This window comes from Physeter macrocephalus, chromosome 15 (genome assembly GCF_002837175.3).
Source record: "Physeter macrocephalus isolate SW-GA chromosome 15, ASM283717v5, whole genome shotgun sequence".
Classification (NCBI taxonomy): Eukaryota; Metazoa; Chordata; class Mammalia; order Artiodactyla; family Physeteridae; genus Physeter; species Physeter macrocephalus.
The window spans coordinates 56,377,682-56,385,239 of record NC_041228.1 but is presented as its reverse complement, the minus strand read 5'-3'; the positions used below and the strand labels follow the sequence as shown (position 1 = coordinate 56,385,239).

Genomic DNA, 7,558 nt, shown 5'->3' with positions numbered 1-7,558 from the left:
ATTTATTTATTTTTGGCTGTGTTGGGTCTTCGTTTCTGTGCCAGGGCTTTCTCTAGTTGCGGCAAGCGGGGGCCACTCTTCATCGCGGTGCGCGGGCCTCTCACTATCGCGGCCTCTCTTGTTCTGGAGCACAGGCTCCAGATGCGCAGGCTCAGTAGTTGTGGCTCACACGGGCCTAGTTGCTCCGCCGCATGTGGGATCTTCCCGGACCAGGGCTCGAACCCGTGTCCCCGGCACTGGCAGGCAGACTCTCAACCACTGCGCCACCAGGGAAGCCCCAAGTTACTCAATTTTAACTTTCACTTGTTAATAAAAGAAACACAGGTATTTATGGAGTATAATGTAAATCTAGTAAGAACTTAAAAAAAGGAATATGGGAACTCAAAGAAATTTTCCACATGGAATCAAAAATTTGAGTTCACTCTTCTCTGCCAGTGAGGCTTTGAGAGGCTCTGGTTGTGCTAAGAGCATAAACTAGAGCATATGAGTGATACCTCCTAGAGGTGTGGGGTAGGCACTGCATAGCCGTCATAGCAGCTCTGTAGATGTACACTATGGAAGTAGCACAGTGGAATTTGATCCTGAGAAGGTCACTGTTGAATTATTTCTCATGCCTCTATTACAGGAAAACTTCAAGAAAAATATTCTTACAAAATGGAACAAGAAGGTGTGTTTTCAGGACAAAAAAACTCATTTAGAAAAATCTCAGTTGTCACTGACACCTAGTTATTGCTATTCAGTTATTGCTGAATTTAGTTATTGCTATTATATATTGCTATATAAATCAATATTGTCATTTTAATTTATTGGATTAGATAATCTAATCCAAGTGGCTTCATTCCAGTTTTTTTGTAAGCAATTATTTCTAATGGCTATGTGATTTCTCAACACTAATTATAAAACAATACATTATTATATTTTAAATTTAAGAGAAAGAGTCAGTCTTTTTTACATTACTTTTTTTTAAGCCTTTCTCCAAACCCTTTGAAATCCTACTTTATTTTACTTCCTAATGCATTGTCATATTATAATATATCAGGAACAAGCAAATTTTAGGGACAACTGGTCCACCAGCAGTCACTGATGTGCTGTGTTTCATCTTACTAAGAACATGATTAAGAACAATCTTAGATGTCCTGCAACATTCACTAATCTACCACAAGTCTCTGATTCTGTAGCCAGGATCCATCTAAGTCACCAAGGGGTAGGATTTCAGCATAGTCCCCAAACTAGTATTGATAATACTCTCCCAGACTGTGTCATAGTGCTACTATTGTAAGATCAGACAGGGTAGGGAGAGGCTGAAAAATCAAATTCCAATCTTTCACGTTATTAACCAACTTGTAATCTGATGCCATTTCCCCTAATTTATTATTGGATATGGCTTTTCGATGAATTGAACGATACCCTCTTGCCAATGTTAACTGGAATACGAATATCCTCCATATTGTAGCTGACACTATTCCATTGTCAATGAGCTGGGGGGGGGCGTAGACTGGATAGCAGCTGAACCCACTGACTAATTAATGTCATAAAAGGTAGCTATTATAAAATATTAACATAAGGAACTGTCATGATTTATTTTTCTGTATTTTTTGGTAAAACTATTAATGACATTGTTCTATTGTGTAGTGCATAAAGCTCTGTGTGATAAACTCAGAGATTTTAGTGCTTGGAAGGTGGTTTTTTTTTTATCCTGAAAAGTTAGTTTGCTTTTTTTTTTTATAGTGACTAAACTATACATACAAAAATCATACTTCCTTTTCTCTGGCTGGAAGCTGAACGCTGTAATTATCCTTCAATTATAGCAATTATCTTAGTCTAGCTGTTTCTTCCCTCTCTCTACACCAACCCCAATTACAAGTTTTTGATTTCACACATTTTGAAGAGTCTTATGTAAGTGTCTTTATTATAACAACCTCAATATTTCTTAGAAACAGATCTTAATTTCTAAATATTGTATATATGAAGCTTTAAATTTAACTGCCATATACTAGTCCTTTATAGATTTTAAAAGCTCTCAATGTCCAGATACATTTTTAAAAAGCAAAGGATGAAAGAAGGAAGAAGGAAGGAAGGAAAAGAAGACCTTCCCACTAAACTAATCTTTGGGATCATAAGTTCTAATCTCTACTCTAAGGAAATAATGAAAGAAGTATTCAGATGATATATGAGATGCAAAGACTAAGGTGATTAATTAAAATCAAACCAACTTTATCCTAAAGGCTACAGAGAATTATTAAATTCCTCTGAATTAGATTAGAATTTTCAACCCTGGCTATACATTAGAATTACTTGGTAAACTTTTTACAATATACCAATGCACAGGCCTAACCCCAGAAATTGGCTTAATTGAGCAGGGATTAGGTCTGGACATTTATAGTTGTAAATGTGTCCCCAGAGCATTTGAATGTATAGTTTGGGCTGAGAATCACTTAGCTAAGACTATTCGTTCATAGTTCTAAGCTTTTAACTGACAAATGCTACTTCATTTTATTTCTTACATTATTGGAACATAGCATAGTTAGGGTATGACAATATAAGACAGATACAGCTCACTGTTCCTCTTCCCATACAAGTCCAGACTGGGCACCATACGGGAAACCTTTCCTGACCACGTCTCCTGGTCCCTTCATCCCAAGGCTGGATGAAGTGCCCCTCCTCTGTGCTCACACAGCAACCTTCATAGCCCTTACTGCTTATCACTGTGCAGGGTAATCATTTACTTGTTGGTCTCCTGTACTAAGTGGGTAGTTCTCAAAGCATGGTCCCTGGACCATCGGCATTACCTGGGAACTTGTTAGAAATACATATTCTTAGGCCTCACTCCAGACCTAATGCATCGGAGTCTCTGGGGGTATACCCAGCAATCTGTGTTTTTTAAAAATTTTTATTGAAATATAGTTGATTTACAATGTTGTATTAATTTCAGGTGTACAGCAAAGTGATTCGTATATATATATTCTTTTTTTAGTTTCTTTTCCATTATAGGTTATTACAAGATGTTGAGTATAGTTTCCCATGCTATACAGTGGACTTTGTTGTTTATTTTATATATAGTAGTGTGTATGTTTTAATCCCAAACTCCTAATTTATCACCCCCTCCCTCCCCTTTGGTAACCATAATCTTTTTCTATGTCTGTGAGTCTGTTTCTGTTTTGTAAATAAATCCATTTGTATCACTTGTTTAAGATTCCACATATAAGTGATATCATATACTTGTCTTTCTATGTCTGACTTACTTCACTTAGTATGATTAAAGTATTTTCAAAGTAAACATTTCAACAAGAAATACAAAAAATCTCCTGGTCTAATGTCACTAGTTCTCACATACTGTTTTTAGGTGGCATGTCAAAACTGATGTAAACACTCATTATGTCTCCACTTACAAAATGATCCATAATTCTTAAAGGTAAAGAATGTACTAGAAATCAATACATTATTATGACAAAACCTTTCTTTATGCTTTAGGCTACTTGAACTTTTCTCTTGATCTTCATTGCTTCAGTGGACACGATACACGGTTCAGGTCAGTTTGACAAACAATTAACTGAAGGACTACTACCATGGGCGAGGCAGGCTCAACCCCTTCGGCCTCAGCTGCTTCCTTAGTCTCCTTGGCCATGACCTTCCAAACCCACAGGCTATTTCTTTCTAGCTCTTGGACATATTGAGTTTGTCCTCACCCTTTTGTACTAGCTGTTTACCCACTGGAACGATCATTTTTCAGGTCATCACACAGCTGGTTCCCTTTCCTTTTTTTCCATCCTGTTCAAACATCATGTTCTCGGAGAAGCCTTCTCTGACCAACCTTTCTGTAGCCCTCTTGTGCACCCCAACTCAGCTTTATCCCATTGCGCCCTCTTCCTTTCCTGTTACCCCATCTGAAAGCATCTTATGGATTGGCCTTTGTGTTCATAGTTGGAGGATGCTCTCTAGAGCATAACCTCCATGAGCACAGGCCCTTTGTCCGGGCAGCTGTAACTCCAGCACCTACAACGGTGGTGTGCACTAAGTATCGATGGAGTGAATGAACACACGCCTTTGCGGTTTTATCAAGAGTAGTTCCAAAAAAAGTCCTGTACTCCTTAAGGTTGAAACTACTGAACAGATAATAAATGAATGTACAGTCGCAATTTTAACGTAGAGTTCCCCACACAATATGCATGTGTTGGGATTTTAATTGGACCCACAGAGCCAGCCACTTTCGCACAGAAGGCGATTTGTACCCTGTGCCTTCGCTGGCTCTCAGTTTCCGCCAGAGAGAGCTTCTCTTTTTTGAAGTCTTGGCTGTTCCTTTCAATTCCTGGCAGAAAGCAGCTAGACATTAATGTCTGAAACTGCACTTCCAATGGTCTGTGGAGGTTTCCTGAGATCACTTTATTGGGGGTAACACCATGTTTATTTAGTGTAGGGTTCTCAGTCTACCATGGAAAAGTTTTTGCGTCTCTTGCTCTTGCTATTGTTCATTTCCATACATGTCTGGCTTGGGATGGGAGTTACACTGCAAAAAGCATCCGCTTAATGTTAGCGGGTTTCTTACAGCCTGGGATATTTTGTCGGTAGTAATCTTACCCTTCCATTATTACCATGTGATACTAATAGGACTGGCCAGGAAATCAGCTGTAATGTCTTCAGGACAAGTCCTCCTGACACATGGAATCGACAGTTGGACCCTACCTCTATTTCGAGGCGCTTCTGTTTGGTCTAGGCTAGCACTTTAAGCCATATTAATACTGCACCCTGCCAGCCTTCCAAACATGTGCCTGTGTTTGCATGTCAGCTCTGTTCAGCATCTTTAGCATTTCAGTTTTCCATTCAGTATAGAAAAGTACACTTGATGTCATTCACAAAATCAGCTACATTTGTATCTTGTGAAACATGCATAGTTTGGTGCCCTTGCTCAGAAATGTCACCCAATAAATAAATATTAGTTCCTTCCGCTGCTTTCCTTGCTATTTTTTTTTTTTTTTTTTTTTTGGGGTGTGGGGGCCATGGCTCACGGGCCCAGCCGCTCCGCGGCATGTGGGATCCTCCCGGACCGGGGCGCGAACCCGGTTCCCCTGCATCGGCAGGCGGACGCGCAACCACTGCGCCACCAGGGAAGCCCCTCCTTGCTATTTTAACAACTTACTTTATTCAAAAATATAAAGAAGAATCTGCATCTTTAAAAAAGTCAGTCTACCTAAAGTATTCAAATGTACTTCTAGTAGCTGTTTATTTTCTGTTAGCTAATTAGAGTCATGTTAAATTCAAACAATAAATTGTAATCATTATCAACCTCTGAATCAGCTGCTTCAAATGCAGGAGGTCCAATGACAGGATAAAGTTCTAAGAGATGGTGGATCTTGCTTTAACCAAATCTAATATATATAAATCTGTATTCATAAAAGAGTGGCATTATGAAATAATATGAATATTTTCCAAAAATACTATTTGAACTAATGATCAATTCGAAATTCTTTAAAATATAATTCCATTTCAAACAGACGTTCACAGAAATTTACAGGAGCCTATGCAATGCCATACAGTAGGCCATAAACAGACACAAAGCCAACTCAGAACTAATGATTATTTCCCAGCACTGATATAAGGCTGTTCAACTGTAGGGTTGGGCTGATGGAAAACTGTAGTGGGGAGTCAGGAGGACCACACGTGAACACACTGATGAATCAATGCAGTGCAGAGAGGCACAACCAGACCCTGGGTTGTGTGATGTAAGACGAAGCATGAACTATGAAGCCTTCTTGCCAAAAATGTGAACCTGAGCTGATTAAGCCTCCAGATGTCACCACCAGGCTTTTATTTATTTATTTTCTTCTACTTCTATAACTTAACTAATCAAATAACAATCAAGGGTTTTGTCTACTCCCGTCAATTAACTCACATTCACAAGATTGTGAGGTTCGTGCATAAGTTTCTGTATGTGACTATCTGTGTTAAAAAAAAATCATTACAAATGTTGTACGTGCAGCTTGTGTAACTACCCATAATGACTGTCATCAATGTGTCCATTAAAATGCCAGTGTACTGAATGGCAGGAAACGAGAATGACCAAGTCTGGTGGTAACTACACATTTGAGAAGACACTCCTAGAGCTTCCCTTCTCTCCCTGGTTGTGAAATACATGATCCTTGTTCTTTGAGGTTCAGTCTTAGGCCTTTTTCCTTATTTTGACTCATATTTTCTTCCTGGCGTCTTATCCACACCCATGAGTTCAATTCCTTTCGGGCTGCCTTGATTCCCTATTTGTATCTCCAGACGAAGCCTCTATTCTGAGCCCTAGATTCCATATCCAGCTGCCATGGGACCTCCCCCCGCCCCAGCACCCGGCTGTCTCCAGGCCCTCGGTCTCAGCACGTGTGCACACTGGACTGGACTCTCCATCTTCCCTGCTCACGGGTGGTCCTCCAGGACGCCATATCTCCGTGAATGGTGCTACCTTCAGTTCTCTGCGCAAGCTCACATCCCAGGGTCCTCCCCTTTACCACCGCCTCAGTTTCCCCGCATATCCAATCCATCACACCAAGCCCTCTTGGTCTCATCTCCGAGATGACTTTCAAATCCATCTCTTCAATTAGTCCTTGTCTCTGCATCACCAAGGTCAACCCCCTAGTCAAGTTACCAGCATCTTTTGTCTTGGCTACTGCACTCACCCTGCCGTCTTCCAATTTCTTCTTCAAACCCCAGCCAGAGGGAATCTTTCCAAAAAGAAAAGCTGATCATACAAGCCCTCTGCTTAAAATCCTTTAATGGTTTCCTACCGATCAAAGGATAAAGAAAATAAAATCATATAAAGTAGGCTGCCACTTCCTGCAAATCCAGGCTTTGGCCTCCTTCCCCTCCTCTTCTCGTTCTACTCTCTCACTGTCTCCATCCCACTCACTTGCTCCTTACCTGGAACCTCTTCAACTGCCCCAGCCCCTCCCTTAGTTAAGTTCTACCCCCCATCAGATGCCAGGGAGGCCTTCTCATGCACAAGGCCATTGCTCATGGCTATACGCGTTTCTCTTTCAGAACACCTCTTTTGCCTACGTCCACGTATTTGTGCCATAGGTTTGACAAATGTCTGCCATGCCTTCTAGACCGTATGGAAACCCTATTATGAAATCACCCCTGAACTCATAGACACTGCAGTCTGTCATCTGGTAGCACATGGCAATCTCTCCTCCAGTTATGCTTGAGTAATCTTGCTGAATCTGGTGACTCTGGTTTGTATTGGTTTTTGTTTGTTTTTTGTTTCCATAGTTAGTTGTGAAGTATGAGGTCAGATTTAAAAGAGGGCCCATTTGCACAGGGCCTGGGAGGTATTGCAAACACTGAGGCAGGCCAGGTTAACCATGGGGAAATCTTTTCTCCTTCTCGAAAAACATGATGTTTCTCATTTTTCTTTGAAGATAGGATCTGCTCATTCTATCTTTTGTTTTTTTCTTTACCTTAAGAAAACCACAGCACAAAAATAATGAGAAATGGTGATTGACCCTCAACTTGATGGTTGGGGAATGACAGAGCAGGGTGGGGACAAGGGCAAATTTTTTTTTTTTTTTTTTTTTTTTTT

General features: G+C 40.4%; 1 protein-coding gene across 4 annotated transcripts in view; it reads right to left on the bottom strand.

Moving 5' to 3' along the window:
* PAG1 (phosphoprotein membrane anchor with glycosphingolipid microdomains 1) overlaps positions 1 to 7,558 on the bottom strand; it is a 147,624-nt gene that overhangs the window by 41,828 nt on the left and 98,238 nt on the right. The window contains exon 4 of one of the 4 annotated variants that reach the window (XM_055091153.1): positions 6,657 to 6,760. The exons of the other annotated variants lie outside the window; for them this stretch is intronic. The gene's annotated coding sequence lies outside the window, so the exon portion shown is untranslated. The remainder of the gene's footprint in view (positions 1 to 6,656; positions 6,761 to 7,558) is intronic. 4 annotated transcript variants of the gene reach the window in all.